Source organism: Capricornis sumatraensis, chromosome X (genome assembly GCF_032405125.1).
Source record: "Capricornis sumatraensis isolate serow.1 chromosome X, serow.2, whole genome shotgun sequence".
NCBI lineage: Eukaryota > Metazoa > Chordata > Mammalia > Artiodactyla > Bovidae > Capricornis > Capricornis sumatraensis.
The window spans coordinates 127,737,175-127,754,768 of NC_091092.1; the positions used below are offsets into that span (position 1 = coordinate 127,737,175).

The following is a 17,594-nucleotide window of genomic DNA, read 5'->3' on the forward strand; positions in this document are numbered from 1 at the left end:
GAATGGTTATTTAAACAGTTGATAGAAAAAAGAGATGGTTAAATAAAGGAGGAAATACTATCTGATAAAAGCACTTTTGTCCAAAGATTTGTTGGTGTTGATAAACTTGCTCCTATCCACTTAACCCAGGTTTGAAGTAAAAACTTGATAGGCCCATTCTGAAATGATGTTTACCTGCTCCAGCGTCTTCATGGTTGACTGAGCTCCCACAAATGGTTGCTGACTTTGTTTGTGTCCCCAGGTGAGCAGAAATGAGTGAACAAGCAGAAAAAAGCAGTTCCGTGCGAGAGAGACCTGCACGTCCAAGTTCTCCTGAGAAACCAAGTGAGATGGAACTGAAGCAGATGAAACGGGTGGAGCAGCAGTTAAAACCGTTGTCATTTCAAAATTCCGGGCCTCAGGCAGCCAACTTTAACCCTAAATTAAGGCAGCTGATGAAGGAAGGGCAAATGGCAAGCAAGAATGAGTCTGTTCCTGTAAAACGCAAAGTCAACAAGTATGACGAAAAGGGCAGGCTCACCTTCAATCAGGCTGACCTGTGTGACTGCCTTGATAAAGACTGCCAGGGTTGCTTCTACCCGTGCCCCAAGTGTAACTCCACCAAGTGTGGGCCCACTTGCCGCTGCAACCGCCGCTGGGTCTACCACACCATAGTCGATGAGAATGGGGAGGTCATCAGCAAGATGCCATTCGACCTCTCTGACTAGGAGCAGCCCTCCAGGCTGATGCATTTTCTCTGCTTTGCAGTTATACCAGCCTCTGTCTCCTGGGTGAATTTTAGGACTGGGGGAAAAAAAGTTTTACAAATATAATTTAGACTAGTTAGTGTTCTCTGAAGCCATAGAACCCTGTGTAATGCACTGTCTTTCTCTAACCTTCCTGCTGTGATGACTCAGATTCCTCCCCTGGTAACCAGCAACTGAATTCCTACTCTGCTCTCGGGTTAAAAATCCCTTTCCTCTTTGCTGGTACCTTAGGAGATGGAGTTTTAGGTTTTTTAGAATTCTGTAGCTGAGAGCTTATCTTGACAAAGAACATATGTTTATAATAGTTACCGTTAGGATCTTACACATTATCAATTCTAAATCAGAATTCTATTTGGATTGACTTGCACTGCATATTCATAGTCTCATGCTTTTAGTGTTACTGTTTTAACAATATTAAAATGAAATTTGTTTTTTAAAAAAAAACATTTACTAGGCCCCATGGCCAACTGTCCCAACATATGAGCACAAAATGAGAGATTCAATTTAAGTGATATCCAAAATGCCAACTGGAAGCAGACTTCAAAGGACGAATTTTAATCTAATTGTTACCTAGAAATGATTTAAAAGCAGTTTTTTAGTGGCTAAGGTTACCAGCCACACAGAACTGGCCAACGTGGTATAAAATTCCTAAGGCCTAAGTTGCATTTGGTCTTAGAGGTATAGGATTTAAGGAAATTCAGCTAGAGTTTCTGCTGACCTCAGTGAAGATACCATCTCAGAAGACTGATGTGAAACATCTGGGCCAGGTTTGGCAGCTATTGTGCAAAACTGTTTCTAGGGAAAATCTCTATGAAACTGTTCACACCCACAGCGTCATCGGGAAAGTTTCTCTTCAGTCATCTTTGATACCAAGTTTTCTTCAAATGATCTATCTGTAAGGAGAAAATTGCTTTTTCCACTTTTCCACGTTTATGTCTCATGAACATTTAATTGCTCCTTCTGAAGCTTTGGATTCGGCACAAAGAGTTCAGTCTTTCCACTGAACACAGTTGTGCAGGCCCTGGCCGAGGCTGCAGAAATAATGGGCTAAAAATAGACAGAAGGCTCCTATCTCTGTCCCACCAAATGGCTATGTATGTTTACCCACTAGAAAATATTCACCTGAAACCACTTTTGCCTCTGACTAACTCACCCAAAATCTCTGTGTGGCAAATTCATTAATAAAAAGCATTTAATTTTCCTTACTTTGATTTTTTTGTGTGTGAGAAAGTGCGTGTGTTTTAGACCCAAGAGAGAAAAAAATACATTTTCCCCCCTTCCCTGAAGCAAATCCATGTTTTGTTCTTGGGCAAACACCAATCACTTTGCATCAGAAATTCCTGATAGTGATATTAGGTTGGTGCAAAAGTTTTGCCTCATCCGCCATATTCACCTGACCTCTTGCCCACCACTTCTTCAAGCATCCTGACAACTTTTTGTGAGGGAAAGGCTTCCACAACCAGCAGGAGGCAGAAAATGCTTTCCAAGAATTTAATCAAATCCTGATGCACGGATTTTTTTTTTAATTTTTATTTTTACTTTATTTTACTTTACAATACTGTATTGGTTTCGACATACATTGACATGAATCCACCACGGGTGTACACAGATTTTTAAAAAATTATTCATTTATCTTTAAATGTTATTTTTTAATTGAAGGATAATTGCTTTACAGAATTTGTTTTCTGTCAAACCTCAACATGAATCAGGCATAAGTATACATATGTCCCCTCCCTCTTGAACCTCCCCCTCATCTCCGTCCCCATGCCACCCCTCTAGGTTGGTACAGAGACCCTGTTTGAGATCCCTGAGATATAGAGCAAATTCCCTTTGGCTATCTGTTTTACATACGGTAATGCAAGTTTCCACGTTACTCTCGCCATACATCTCACCCTCTCCTGCCTTCTCCCCGTGTCCATGAGTCTGTTCCTCCATTGCTGCCCTGCAAATAAATTCTTTGGTACCATCTGTCTAGATTCTGTATATATGCATTAGTAGACGATATTTATCTTTCTCTTTCTGACTTACTTCCCCCGTATAATAGGCTCTAGGTTCATCCACCTCATTGGAACTGACTCAAATGTGTTCCTTTTTATGGCTGAGTAATATTCCATTGTGTATATGTACCACGACTTCTTTATCCATTCATCTGGCAGTGGACATCACGGTTGCTTCTATGTCCTAGCTGTTGTAAACAGTGCTGCAGTGATCATTGGGGTACATGTGTCTTTTTCAGTTTCGGTTTCCTCAGGGTATATGCCTAGCAGTGGGAATGCTGGGTTATATGGTGGTTTTATTCCTAGTTTTTTAAGGAATCTCCATACCGTCTTCCATAGTGAGTGTATCAATTTACATTCCCACCAACAGTGCAAGTGTTGATCCACACCCTCTCCTGTTTGTAGACTTTTTGATGAGGGCCATTCTGACCAGTGTGAGGTGATACTTCATTGTAGTTTGGATTTGCATTTCTTTAATAATGAGCAATATTGAGCATCTTTTCATGTCTGTCTGAGCCATCTGTATGTCTTCTTGGAGAAATGTCTGTTTAGATCTTTTCCCCACTTTTTAATTGGGTTGTTTTTCTGGAATTGAGTTGTATGAGCTGCTTGTATATTTTGGAAATTAATCCTTTGTCAGTTGTTTGATTTGCTATTATTTCCTCCCATTCTGAGGGTTGTCTTTTCACCTTTCTTATAGTTTCCTTTGCTGTGCAAAAGCGTTTAGTTTAATCAGGTCCCGCTTGTTTACTTTGTTTTTTATTTCCATTACTCTAGGAAGAGGGTCATAGAGGATCTTGCTTTGATTTCTGATATTGAGTGTTCTGCCTATGTTTTCCTCTAAGAGTTTTATAGTTCCTGGTGTTACATTTAGATCATTAATCCATTTTGAGTTTCTCTTTGAGTATGGTGTTAAGAAGTGTTCTAATTTCATTCTTTTACATGTAGCTGTCCATTTTTCCCATCACCGATTATTGAAGAGGTTGTCTTTGCCCCATTGTACATTCTTGTCTCCTGTCTTGTTCCATTGGTCTATATTTCTGTTTTTGCGAAGCACAGATTTTTATGCTACAGGAATAAACAAACATTTCTCGTTGGTGAAAATGTGTTGAATGAATGTAATGGTTCTTATTTTGATTCACAAAGATGAGTTTGAGTCTAGTTATACTGATTTAAATTTCGTGGACTGAACCCTCAATTACATTTGCAGCAACCTAATACTTTGCTTGTTTTACAGGTCATCTTAGACCAAGAGTTTAAATAAAATGAGCTATCAGAATCAGTAGTTTTTCTTTTTAATACTCAAACCGGTATCCAGCTTCGCTGAATTGGTGAAGATGGGCTTGAAAATACAAACTGAACTTTCATTCTAGTCAAAGAACAGTCTTGTGCTTCAAAGATAGGAACCCAGGGACTTCCCTGGCAGTCCAGTGGTTAAGACTCTGTGCTTCCAGTTCAGGGGATATGGGTTCAATCCCTGGTCGGGGAGCTAAAGCAATTCGTCTGAACCTACCCGGAATCTTTGCAGTGCAAAAGTAGTTGTTATCACTGTCCATTTACCTGCTGCAGTGCCCTTTGCATTTGAAAAGCACAGAGGTAATAGTGTTACCATGTTCACAAAACTACTAGAGAAAGGTTGATAAACAATTTATAACCACTTTCACAGCAAAGAACACATTTGTCTGAGCTTTTGGAGGATGCTATTTACAGTCAGTTAACAATTCCCAAGGTGTGGTAGGTAGCCCTCCAAGATGGTCCCCAGTGGTCCTCTGATATTTTGTAATCCTTTTCCCTGAAGTGGTGGCTGAACTTAGTGACTTGGTTCTAGTGAACAGAATAAGGCCCAAGTGATGGTGACTGAGACTTGGTCATAAAGGGCAGTGTGGCCTTTCTTTTGCATCCTCATGGTCATCTGCTCTAGAGCAGGCTGGCTGCCCTGTGTGAGCCGCCCCGTGAGGAAGCCAACGTGACAAAGAATTGGCAACTCTGGCCAAAACCTCGTGAGTATTTTTGGAAGGGGGTCTTCTTGCCTCATCAAGCTTTGAATGACTGTAGTCCTAGCTGACACCTCGATGAGAGGTGTCAACCTTGTGAGAGACCTTGAGCCAGAACCACCCAGCCACGCTGCTTCCTGACTTTTCCCTCACAGAAACTGTGAGATAAGAAATGCTCGTCGTTTTAAGATGCTAACGTTTGGGGTGATTTGCTGTGCAGCAATGGCTCGCTAACACAGAGGGCTGTCATGCTTCTTCTAGATTTATCCCTTTATTTATTCAGCAGGTGTTTATTGAGAAACTACCACATGCCAGGCATTGTGTCTATGGGATTTTCCAGACACGAGTCTTGGAGTGGGTTGCCATTCCCTTCTCAAAGGCAATGTGTATGCAGAGGTTAATCATCTACTGAACATGAGAAACATGCTTAAGGGGCCCCTGGTTTCTGGGCTCTATATACATAGCATACAGAAACAAATTTTACCCTTGGAAAACTGTGGTGGTTCTCTTTGGAAATACCATCTACCACCTAGACTTACTACTACACATTTGCTATTTGTATGTTAATGGCCCAACAAATATTTACAGGTTGAAGACTTCTCTGTGAATTGTGCTCACCTGTTGAAACTAGAGATGGCACTCCAAACCTCTGTCCCTACTATGTCCCCTCAAATTTGTGTATTGAAACCTCACTCCCAAGGTGATGGTAGTAGGAGGTGGGACCTTTGGGAAGTGATTAGGTCATTAGGGTAATGCCCTAATGAATGAGTCTCTTATAGAAGAGACCCAAGAGAGCTCCCTTACTTCTGAGGACCGTTAGGCCAGTAGAATCTTTCTAGCATGCCATAGATATAAATACATATCGAATACCAGTCAGTTCGACAATGAAAAATCATCTCTGACACGTTTATTAACATCCTCTGGGTATAGATTTAGATAATGACATTTGTAGTGCTTAAACTTCTCTGGAATGTGGGTTCAAATGCTAACTAGCCACCTCTAAGGATTAATCTAAGGATTAGCTTTAAGGAGTAAAGTTCATTTATACATGTTTACACATTTACACCACACTCTTTATACCATACAGACAATATGTGGGCATGTACTGTCTAAACCCTAACTTTCTGAGTACAAGCTGCCCCAGTGAGCCACCACTGTCTTCCAGTGCTCCAGGGGCAGGCTCTGTCCCTGGATGCTGGGTGGGTGGATCAGTCTAATTCTGGTTGGGAAGCTCCCTTGTTGGCATATGAAAGTGAAAAAAAATGAAAGTCTCACAGTTCTGTCCCAACTCTTTGCAGTTCCAATGGACTGCAGCCTGTCCTCGTCTATCCATGAAGTTCTCCAGGCAAGAGTATTGGAGTGGGTTGCCATTTCTTTCTCCCAGGGATCTTCCCAAGCCGGGGATTGGACCCAGGTCTCCAGCATTGCAGGCAGATTCTTTACCAACTGAGCCAGGATCAGCTCTATCAAGGGTGAAGTTAACAATTTTCTCTCTACCTGCCAACTTCTTTGTTTTGTCTTTGTAAGTTATTCACATTTCAGGTTGGCGAGAGGTATCTGTTGGGTACTTTGAAACACCCCAGCTGCAAACTGGCATGCTCTTGGCCCTTCTGAGAGGTCTTCCAAGAATCCTCTTGACAGACCTTTGAACTCTTGCCTGTTGACCTTCTCCCACTTACACCATGCTTCAAAGCAGGCTTTGACTCCACAGCTCTGTATCCCCAGCATCTAACACACAACCTGGTACACGGTAGGTGCTCAGTGAATGTTTGTTTAATGAGTGAGTCATTGATAGCAGGACATGCTTTTTCATGGGCGTTTTAGGTGTGTTGGTCAATAGCTCATTACAAACCTGCTTGAAATGACTGAGATAAGCAACCTTAGATGACTCGAGCAAACACAAAGTAGTTCCTAGAAAGAATGTCTTTTTCTTTTAACGTATGTTCCTGTTTTTGTCTTTTCCATTACTCATTGAAAATCGCAACGACCCTTTCCTGTCCACCTGAAACTATCACAACATTGTTAACTGGCTATCCTCCAATACAAAATAAAGTGTAATAAAAAAAAAAGTAGAAAAAAATAGAACTAAAAAAAAAGAAAGTAGCAACTATCGAATTCCCTGGTGGTCCAGTGGTTAAGACTCAGGAACATGTGTTCACATATATGTGTGTATATATATGTATGTATGTGTATATATATGGGGCTTCCCTGGTGGCCCAGACAGTAGACTCTGCCTTGAAAACATGTTCATTTCATTTAATACTAGTTTATCCAGAGGCTAATCTAACAAATTAATTGATTACCTATGTTTTGAGGTCATCTTATGGCCTACTACAAGTTCTGTTAAATAAAAAGGAAACAACAAATCCTACTGTATAGCACAGGGAACTATATTCAATATTTACCCTGTGTTAAACCATAATGGAAAAGAATATAGAAAAGAATGTCTATATGAATATAACTGAGGCACTTTGTTATAAAGCAGAGATTGGCACAACATTGTCAATCAACTGCACTTCAACAAAAAATTAAATATAAAATGTAAGTAAATAACAGAGGAAAAGCTCCATGGTAGGTACTGAATAAATGTTTGCTGAATTAATTATTATAAAATCTTTAAAAATGATGGCAACAGAGGCATGTTTTGTCAGTATTATCATATGTAAGTAGCTGATAATGCATAGTTTAGGGCAACCTCTAAAACCATTGGCCCACATTTTTGTCCTACCTGTGTAAATTTAAATGATTTGTGTTATTCGTCATTCTTAGCTAAAGCATAAATTTCTTCCTTAAGATACTAAGTTTGAGATACCAGCAGTTCCAACATCTGACACCACTTAGTTGTGTGGCCTTGAATAAAGTGTTCTACTTCTCTGCACCTTGATTTCAGTTTTCCCTTCTGTCAAATGTAGATACTGGAGTGTGGAGTCAACCGTTGATTCAGTTATACCCAGGACCTAAACTAGGATGAGGCAAGTGAACTGCTCACCTTGGGAGTAAAATTGAAGGGGGATTGGGTGGGGTCGCCAAAACACCTCAGTAATCAAGAAAAGTAATATTTCAATGCAGTATTTAAAGAAATCAAAGCTAATACAAAAGATGTATTATGACCAAAATATCAACATTTTAAAGATGGGATCACTGTTGCTGATTTCTCCTTTGGCCTCTGACTCCAGTGTGGTTTAGCATGGCACTGTATCTGATCCGGATTTTTATTTTTCTTTCCTTCTTTTTTTTTTTTTTTCTTTCGCCGTGGTGCACACCTCAGGGGATCTTAGTTCCCTGACCAGGGGCCAAACTTGTGCCCCCTGGAAGTGGAAGGGTAGAGTCCTAACCCCTGGATCACCAGGGGAGTCCCTGATTTCTCAATAAACACCTCATCAAACCATCATTTATGTTATTGCCCTCTTACATTTTGCACTGGGATTGAGTCCTGGTCCTGTTACATACATTTAATGAATGCCTGCCATTTACTGAGCACTGCTGGGACATAGCAGCCCTTGCTTTCAAGGAGCTCACAACTTTATTAGGAAAAACAGGAGAGTGAGCAGAGAGTAAGTAGGACAATGGGAGACGTTTGGGGACAGAGTTAAGCAATGGAAGGAATGATATCAGATGAGCCCATGTGGACTAAAAAACACAGCATTTCATCCCGAGGTGGTATGTATCACAGAGCGGTGATGAATGCAGGCTGGAGATGGAGGCCTTGGAGTCAAGCCCTACCTCTTCCAGTTCTAACTGGCTGTGTAATCTTGTGCAGTGTATCCTTTTAACTTCCCTGCACTTCTGTTTCTTTCCTCATTAGTAAAAGTGAGAAGAATTACATCACTTAAGGGGGTTGTGAGGGTGACTTGAGCTCATATAGTGAGTCCTGAGAATAGAGCCGGAACGTAGGAAAAATTGTTAAATGTTACTTTTAACTAGAAAACACTCACTTTGAGCAAGGACAAGCTCTATTAGATAAGGTTAAACCCAGCTCTTTTCTAGGCAAGCTGGTAAGAGTTGCAGTGATGTTTATCTTTCCCCGACTTGGCACTCTGTGTCCCAAACCACTTTCCCTTAGTTCCAGTTGAGCAGGAAAAGCCGTTTCATCTTTGGCAGTTCTTCCAAATTCAGTAGACTGTGACTGGTCATTTAGAAAGTTAATGAACAATTAATGGCTCATGTACAAATGTACAAATCCTCACCATTTTTTTCTCGGAACCTTTGATAGAAACAATTGGACACCATAATGTTCCCCTTAGAATGCACATGGAGTCTCTTACTCACCATGTTTTAGAGGGAGATTGATATGAGCCCTTGGAGGTGGGTAGAAGCAACCTTCCAGTACCTTACAAAATCTTATGAATAGGAGCACAGGGCTGAACTGGGAAGAGCACTTTTACTTCTACTGGACTGAAGGAGTAGAAATTTTGCTTTTTCAGCTCAACAAGATTCCACCACCTTAGTTTGAATCAATTGGATATTTGGAGAGGGTCTAAGAGGGTACCATCTCTGCTCCCCTAATTTATTCCTGTAACTCTGTCAGCTCTGATGTTGTAAAAAAAAAAAAAAGTCCCACTATTTAAAAAGTACTCCTCAGTTTTCCAAATTGTCTCAAAATTTACACATGGACTAAGTGATAGATGGTATTTATGAATTGTTCATTATTTTCTTAACTGTAATAATAGCACTGTGGTCATATAAGGAAAATATTTTCCTTCCTTCTGTCCTTCCTTTTGAGAAGCATATTAAAAGTAAAAAGGACGTAATAACTGAGATTTGCTTTACAGAAAACTTGAACCCCCTCAAAAAAAGTGTGAAGCATACCTGATAAAACAAGAATGGCAAGGCATTGGTTGTTGGATCTGGATAAGTCCGGAGTGGTTACTTGTAGTGTCTGGTTTTATGTAATTTGGAAATTTTCCCAACAACAAAACAGTTTTGGGAACAAAACAGTTTTGGGAACTTCCCTGGCAGTCCAGTGGTTAAGACTTTGCTCTTCTATTGCAGAGGTTTCAGGTTTGATCATTCGTTGAGAAACTAAGATCCCACAGGCCATGCAGAGAGTCCAAATAGAAAAAAAAAAAAACCCACGATTTTCTATTTTTAGGCACTGTTTCTCAGTCTTGCCTTGGCACCCCCACCTGGGCAACAGGCTGGCATTATCCCGTCCTCAATCCTGTAATGTGGTTTCTCTACCAGTCTGCGAGTGTGAATTGCAGGTGCAGTTGAAATAGAGACCCTCTCAGTCCTTGGAGCAGTCATAGGACCTAAGGCAGAGGGTGGGGCTCTTGAAGCGGTCAGAGTTTCTGCCCTGGTAGCCGGGGACCATATGTAGCCTCAACCTTCTACCCTGGGTTGCTGTTCTGATAATCACTGTCTTTGAGCCAAGGGGTGAAAAAACACTGACTCAAGACTATTCCTGTTAAAAGTCAATATTCCTTGGGAGGAGTTGACTCAGCAAGCTATTATCAACTCTCCTGATCCTGACAGCTCAGTGATACCTCCCCTGGATAATGGGTGAGTTTTGGACTATGGCCAAGATTGGGTGGGATACGACCCTGGGGAAACCAGTGAGCTGGGCTCCAGAATGAAGTTGGCCTGAGGGGAAGTGGGGAGGAAAGATGCTGAAATGTTAGAGCTGGGTGGTGGTGGTATTGGGAAGGATTGTGGGCAGGGGTGTCCCAGGGAACCCCAGAAGGAAGAAGTCACATTCTCTGATTCTTCTCAGAACAGAGCTCCTTCTAGGCTGCTTCATAGTGGTGTCATGTAACAGTTCCACATGGAGAAGTAACTCACCAAGAAACTTCCCAGGTCTTCTACCCCCCACAGATGTATGTACACCTGAAATTTTACCAAGTCGTTAAAGGACTGTGCTCAGGGGAATTCTTCAGTTCGGTTCAGTCACTCGGTCATGTCCGACTTTGTGACCCCCATGGACTGCAACACACCAGGCTTTCCTGTCCATCACCAACTCCTGGAGCTGACTCGAACTCATGTCCATTGAGTCGGTGATGCCATCCAACCATCTCACCCTCTGTTGTCCCCTTCTCCTCCCACCTTCAATCTTTCCCAGCATCAGGGTCTTTCCCAATGAGTCAGTTCTTTGCATCAGGTGGCCAAAGTATTGGAGCTTCAGCCTCAGCATCAGTCCTTCCAATGAATCTTCAGGACTGATCTCCTTAGGGTGGACTGGTTTGATCTCCTAAGAGTCTTCTCCAACACCACAGTTCAAAAGCATTGATTCTTTGGCGCTCAGCTTTCTTTATAGTCCAACTCTCACATCCATACATGACTGCTGGAAAAACCATAGCTTTGACTAGACAGACTTTTGTCGGCAAAGTAATGTCTCTGCTCTTTAGGTTGCTCTCTAGGTTGGTCTTGGCTTTTCTTCCAAGGAGCAAGCATCTTTTAATTTCATGGCTGCAGTCACCGTTTGCAGTGATTTTGGAGGCCCCCCAAATAAAGTCTCTCAACTGTTTCCATTGTTTCCCCATCTATTTGCCATGAAGTGATGGGACTGGATGCCATCAACTTAGTTTTCAGAATGTTGAGTTTTAAGCCAACTTGTTCACTCTCCTCTTTCATTTTCATCAAGAGGCTCTTTAGGTCTTCTTCGCTTTCTGCTGCAAGTTTATTGTCACCTGCATATCTCAATCAAATACTCCAAGTGAGTTTTTATCCTTCTGTTTTCATTTGGGTTCCCTCAGAAGCAGAAATACTATTGTTGGGGGAGTAGGAGTAGGAATCACGCCAGCCCTGGACTGATTTCCTTTGGAGATTTTTTTTTAAATAGAAGAAATGAATACACTTCCAGCTTATTTAAGACACAGTTATTCTGGATTTTGATAACTCACAACCAAACTTCAGTTCAGTTCAGTCGCTCCGTCGTGTCCGACTCTTTGTGACCCCATGAACCACAGCATGCCAGGTCTCCCAGTCCATCACGAATTCCCAGAGTCCACCCAAACCAAACTTAATCCCAACCAATTCAGAATCCTACCAAGGGTGGGAAGATCCTGGGGATAAATTCAACTCAAAGGCTACAGCACACACTTTGAGGTGAGCCAGGGAAGCTGAGGTCTTTCCAAACCAAAGAGGCAGGAATGACGTCAACAAAGATTCAGGGGCTGCAATGAGCCCAGATGGAGCCAACAGAATGTTGGGGAGAAAGCTAGAAGTCCCTTCTATGCCTAGACTGTGGTGCTTAAAGGTAGAGAACGCAAAAAAGAGACGATTAGAAGTGAGGATGGCTAAGACTTTGTGATCAATTAGGCATCAGGGGTGAGGAGAGGGAAGAGCGAAGGAAAGACAGTCCCAGGTCTGTGGCTTGGGAAACTGGAGAGATGGTGCTGCCATTTTGAGCGAGAGCACTCAGGGGAGAGAGATTTAAGAGAGATGATCAGATTTGGAGAGGTGAGTTTTGGACACATTGGGGTTAAGGTGCTCATGGGAGATCCAAGTGGAGATACTTTTAAGCTGTTGGATGTGGACTCCACAGAGGAGAGCAGGGCTAGAAACATTCATCTAGACCAGTCAGTCTATAGATGGGCTTCATGGCAAGGATATGTTCAGGACAATGAGGAAATTGTGTGGGATGAGAAGACAACAGTTGGCTTGTTAACAGCAAGGAAAGCATAGGAAAAAAAAAATGGCCAAGTAAGCTATGAAGAAGAATGGGAGGAAGTGGCAAGAGATGAGGCAGAAAAGAAGTGGGGTGGTGTATTCCAGCATCCAAGTGAAGGAGGAGTTTCAAGAGGGGTCATGAGCAATGTGAAACAACACACAGAAATGTCTAATAAATGCTGTCGGTGCCAAGCCTGCATTTCCTCATCACTTATCAGTGTATGCAGCCAAATTTCCAACTGCCAGAACCTGCATCGCTTTGATTCTGGACTTTCTCTGGTTTCCAGAACCTGCTCTGTCCATCGACACGGAGGGCTGGAAATGCCAGGGAATTAAGGCATGCCATTTCCCCTCAAATAGCCACCAGCTGATGGTTGCCGAAAGCTGGTGTACAACTATTTCACCTACCTTGCCCCTTGAGCAATGTAACTCTGAGATTCAGATTCTACACCATTTCCCAGAGTTCCGTGAAACAGGATTAAGTTCTGGTTGCAGAGCACAGTGACTTGTTTAATAACACACTCTGTGTTGACTTTCTTCCCTTGCCTTCTCACTTCTTCACTCCTTTACCTGTATTTCCTGGGATCTCCTTGCAAATAAACCATTTACACTCGAATCCTTCCCTCAGGTTCTACTTCTAGGGGAACTCAGATTATCTAGAAAGAGAAAGCCTGGGAAACATCCATGAGAATGGCTTTCTGTAGCTAGCTCCATTGGTGACTTGAGTGAGAGAGTTGGGAATGGAAGGAGAGAGGCTTCATTTCAGGGAGATAAATGAATAAGAGAGGAATGATGGAGAAGATACTTCAGAAGCAAAGTTATCAGGACTTAGCCGGTGGTCCAGTGGTTAAGACTCTGCCTTCCAATGTAGGGAAGCTTTGGTTCAATTCCTGTTTGGGTAACTAAGGTCCTAAATACTGCAGAGTGTGGCCAAAAATTAAAAAAAAAAAAAGCAACATTACCAACTGAAGAGAAAGAATGGTGACCTCACATTTCAGGTCAATAGGATTTCATCCGTCTTGCTAATAGCACCCTAACTACTGTTGAGTGTTCACCTTTCTCCCACGATGCCCTGTCTTGGAGAAATGTGGTATTGCCTTTGGTGGAAGTTAATGGGCCTGCTCCCTCACCCTGATGCGGGCAGGTGACCTAGGCTAGACCATGCGAAGTCCTATCCCAAGTGTTTGAATCCTGAGTGAGATAAGAATATGAAGCCTAGTGAAAGGTCATTTATCACAGCACTCTGGTGCTAAACAGACTTTTACAAACATTTTTGTCTCAAAAAACCTTGCAACAAATGAACTTTTGCTCCAGGTTGCCAGTGGCAGTTTCTGCGCCAAGAATCCTGATTAATAAAACAGGGCTAGAACAAAGGATTTTACAGAATGAGAATGATTTGTTTCTACTCAGAATTTTTGCTTTTCTTAAAAATCTCTTTAATAATCTAAAGCTTGTTTGATTGCACTTTTTGCATCTTTCTCTCCCCTGCCTGTAGCCTTGTATGTGTTTAGGGCAGCAATCCCCAACCATTTTGGCACCAGGGACTGGTTGCATGGAAAACAAATTTTCCATGGACCAGAGTGGGGGTGGGAGGATGGTTTCAGGATGATTCAAACACATACGTTTATTGTGCACCTTATTTCTATTATTATTACATCAGTTCCACCTCATACCTTCAGGCATTAGATCCTGGAGATTGGGGACCCCGGTTTAAGGTGTACAATGTGATTTTGTACATGTAGATCTTGTCAAATGATTACCACAGTAAGGTTAGTTAACACACCTATCACCTCACATAGTTACCTTTCGTGTGTCTATGTTTCTTTGTGGTGAGAACCATTTCAGATTTACTCTTTTAGCAACTTTCTAGTATATAATATAGCATTGTTAACGATAGTCAGCACACTGTATGTCTCCCTATTTCTCCTCCTGCCACCCCTCTCCTAAAAGCTCCTGGCAGCCACCATTCTACTCTCTGTTTCTCTGCAGTCGGCTTTTTTGTTAGATTCTACACGCAAGATGACACCGTATTTGTCTTTATCTGACTTATTTCACTTAGTGTAGTGCTGTCAAGGTTGTCACAAATGGCAGGATTTCGTACTCTTTTATGGCTAAGTATCGTGTATACCTGGAGAAGGCAATGGCACCCCGCTCAAGTACTCTTGCCTGGAAAACCCCATGGACGGAGGAGCCTGGTAGGCTGCAGTCCATGGGGTCACTAAGAGTCAGACAGGACTGAGTGACTTCACTTTCACTTTTCACTTTCATGCATTGGAGAAGGAAATGGCAACCCACTCCAGTGTTCTTGCCTGGAGAATCCCAGGGACGGGGGAGCCTGGCGGGCTGCCGTCTATGGGGTCGCACAGAGTCAGACACGACTGAAGTGATTTAGCAGCATTGTGTGTACCACATCTTCTGTCTCCATTTATCTGTTGATGGACATTTAGGTTATTTCCATCTGTGTTTGTTGTGAATTACAATGCTGCAGTGAACATGGGGGTGAACATATATCTTCAAGAGAGTGATTTAATTTCCTTTGGATTTATAAATCCAGAAGTGGGATTGCTGGATCATTCAGTTCAGTCACTCAGTTGTGACCCCATGAACTGCAGCACGCCAGGCTCCCCTGTCCATCACCAATTCCTGAAGCTTGCTCAAACTCATGTCCATTGAGTCGGTGATGCCATCCAACCATCTCATCCTCTGTCGTCCCCTTCTCCTCCTGCCTTCGATCTTTCCCAGCATCAGGGTCTTTCCCAATGAGTCAGTTCTTCGCATCAGGTGGCCAAAATACTGGAGTTTCAGCTTCAGCATCACTCCTTGCAATGAATATTCAGGGCTGATTCCCTTTAGGATTGACTGGTTTGATTTCATAGGGTAGTTCTATTTTTAATATTTTGAGGAACCTGCATATTGTTGTCCATAGTGACTGAACCAATTTATATCTGTACCAACAGTGCACAAAGGTTACATTTTCTCTACATCCTTTCCAACACTGTTTTCTCACGTCTTTGTGATAATAACCATCTTGTGTGAGATGATACCGCATTGTGGTTTTGATTTGCATTTCTGTGTTTTAGTACATATTTTTCATGTTCCTGAGAGGCCATTTGTATATACTCTTGTGGAAAATGTCTATTCAGGACCTGGGCCCATTTTTAAATTAGATTATTTTGGGTTTATGCTATTGAAATGTATGAGGTCTTTACATATTTCGGATATTAACCCATTATCAGATATACGGTTTGCAAATGTTCTCTCCATTCCATAGGTTGCCTTTTCCTTTTGTTGATTGCTTCCTCTGCTGTAGAGAAGCTTTGTAGTTCGATGTATTTTAATTTTTTTATTCGGTGTTTCTTTTTGCTCTTCTTGCTTATGCTTTTAGTGTTATATCCAAAAAGTTATTACCAAGACGCATGTCAAGGAGATTTCCCCGTGTTTTCTTCTAGTTTTATGGTTTTGAAGAGGAAAAGTTAACATTTTACATAACCTCCTTCTCCTTCTGCAACTTGGCTTGCCCTTTGCAAAGTCTAGACCATGTAGGTCACATATTCTCAGAAAGTGGGGACTTGAAATACTAGGAACTAGAGTTTATCCTACTCACCCTTGTCTTGCTCTTTGCAATTGCTCAGCCCCTGCACACCTGCTTAATCATGCCTGTCCAGGCCAGGTATCCCCCTCCCCATCTTGACTGCTGTTTCCCAGAGCAAAACCCCTTAGTTTAAACCAGCCTGTTAACAGCTAGTGTTGCCCACTATAGTCTGTCTATACAAACTCTGTAATCCCTTTGTTCGGGGTGTTAACTCCTCTGGGCCCGCAGGCAGAACAATCCTGAGTTCTCCAACTCTCCGAGTGAGGTGCTTGGTTTCTCGAGTACTGGTTTCTGCAACAGTTTCAAGTCTTTTTATTGAAGAACTACTCAGCTTTTTTTTTTCTGATAACCTGTGTTCAATGTGAAAAGTTAAAGTATTCTGAAGAAGGGGAAAAAAACACCTTATAATTCCATTGCTCAAAGGCAAATACTATTGATTTAGTTGAGATGGTACCATGTATGCAATTTAGTATACAGTTTATGGAATATGGCATACTTCTTTTTTAAAAGTTTACATAAAATACATCATTTCTTTACCTCAAGAACAACTTCTCAAATACAATTTTAATGAGTCAAAATGTTGTCTTATGGATATAACATACTTTCCTAAAATTTTTCCACCATCATTTAACATTCTCTCTCTCTCTCAAAACTCTTATCATAAAAAATAATTTCCGGAGCAACTTCTTTCATAAATCTTGGCCTGGCAGTTCTGATTCTGTCTTCAGGCTTGATTCCCAGAACTGCAGTTATTGTTTCAAAAGGAATGAACATTTTAAAAGCTCCAGAGAGCTTGTGCCAGAATGTCCAGATAATAAGATACCAATTTATATTTCCATCAGTGCTCTTCACGGGATTTATTTTTTAATGGTTAATGTGACAGAAGCCAGCTATTTCATTTCTTTTTTCTTTGATTTGAATTGAGTCAGTTTCCTCCTTTCTGAATTATCTATATTTGTACTAATATTTTTCTCAGGGATTTATATGAACTCTTTATTAAATCTATTAACCTGTTTCATTTCTGAAAACATGTTCCTGTTTCATTGTTCACCTTTTCAGCTGATTATGATGCTTTTAGCTATTCAACCATTTACATTTTATACAGTTAAGTCCGGCAAGCATTTTCCTTATGAAAATATCTTTGAGTTTTTCATTGTTTTAAGCGTGTAAAGTCTTCTCTCATCCCTATGTTTAATAAACATTCATTCTGGATAGTGTGTCTTGAATTTTCTGTTTAGTAATATTGTCCACATGCAGTCTTTTGCCCACTTTTTAAAAAAATTAATTTCTTTTTTATTGAAGGATAATTGCTTTACAAAATTTTGCTGTTTTCTGTCAAACCTCAACAGGAATCAGCCATAGGTATACATATATCCCCTCCGTTTTGAACCTCCCTCCCATCTCCCTCCCCATCCCACCCCTCTAGGTTGATATAGAGCCCCTGTGTGAGTTTTATGAGCTATACAGAAAATCCCCGTTGGTTTTTTTTTTTTCCTTAAACAGAGATTAGAGTCCCCCTCAAGGCCTAGACAGTAAAGAGTGTGTTTACAAAGTGGGAGAGCCAGATTCACTCCTGGGGAAGCATCTCCCTGAGAAGGGAATGGCTACCCACTGCAGTATTCTTGCCTGGAGAATTACATGGACAGAAGTGCCTGGA

At 41.5% G+C, this 17,594-nt stretch overlaps 1 pseudogene; it reads left to right on the forward strand.

The window, feature by feature from the left end:
• The first annotated feature begins 251 nt into the window (after window positions 1–251).
• LOC138072033 (ARL14 effector protein-like pseudogene) lies at window positions 252–707 on the forward strand (annotated as a pseudogene).
• Window positions 708–17,594: the final 16,887 nt, after the last annotated feature.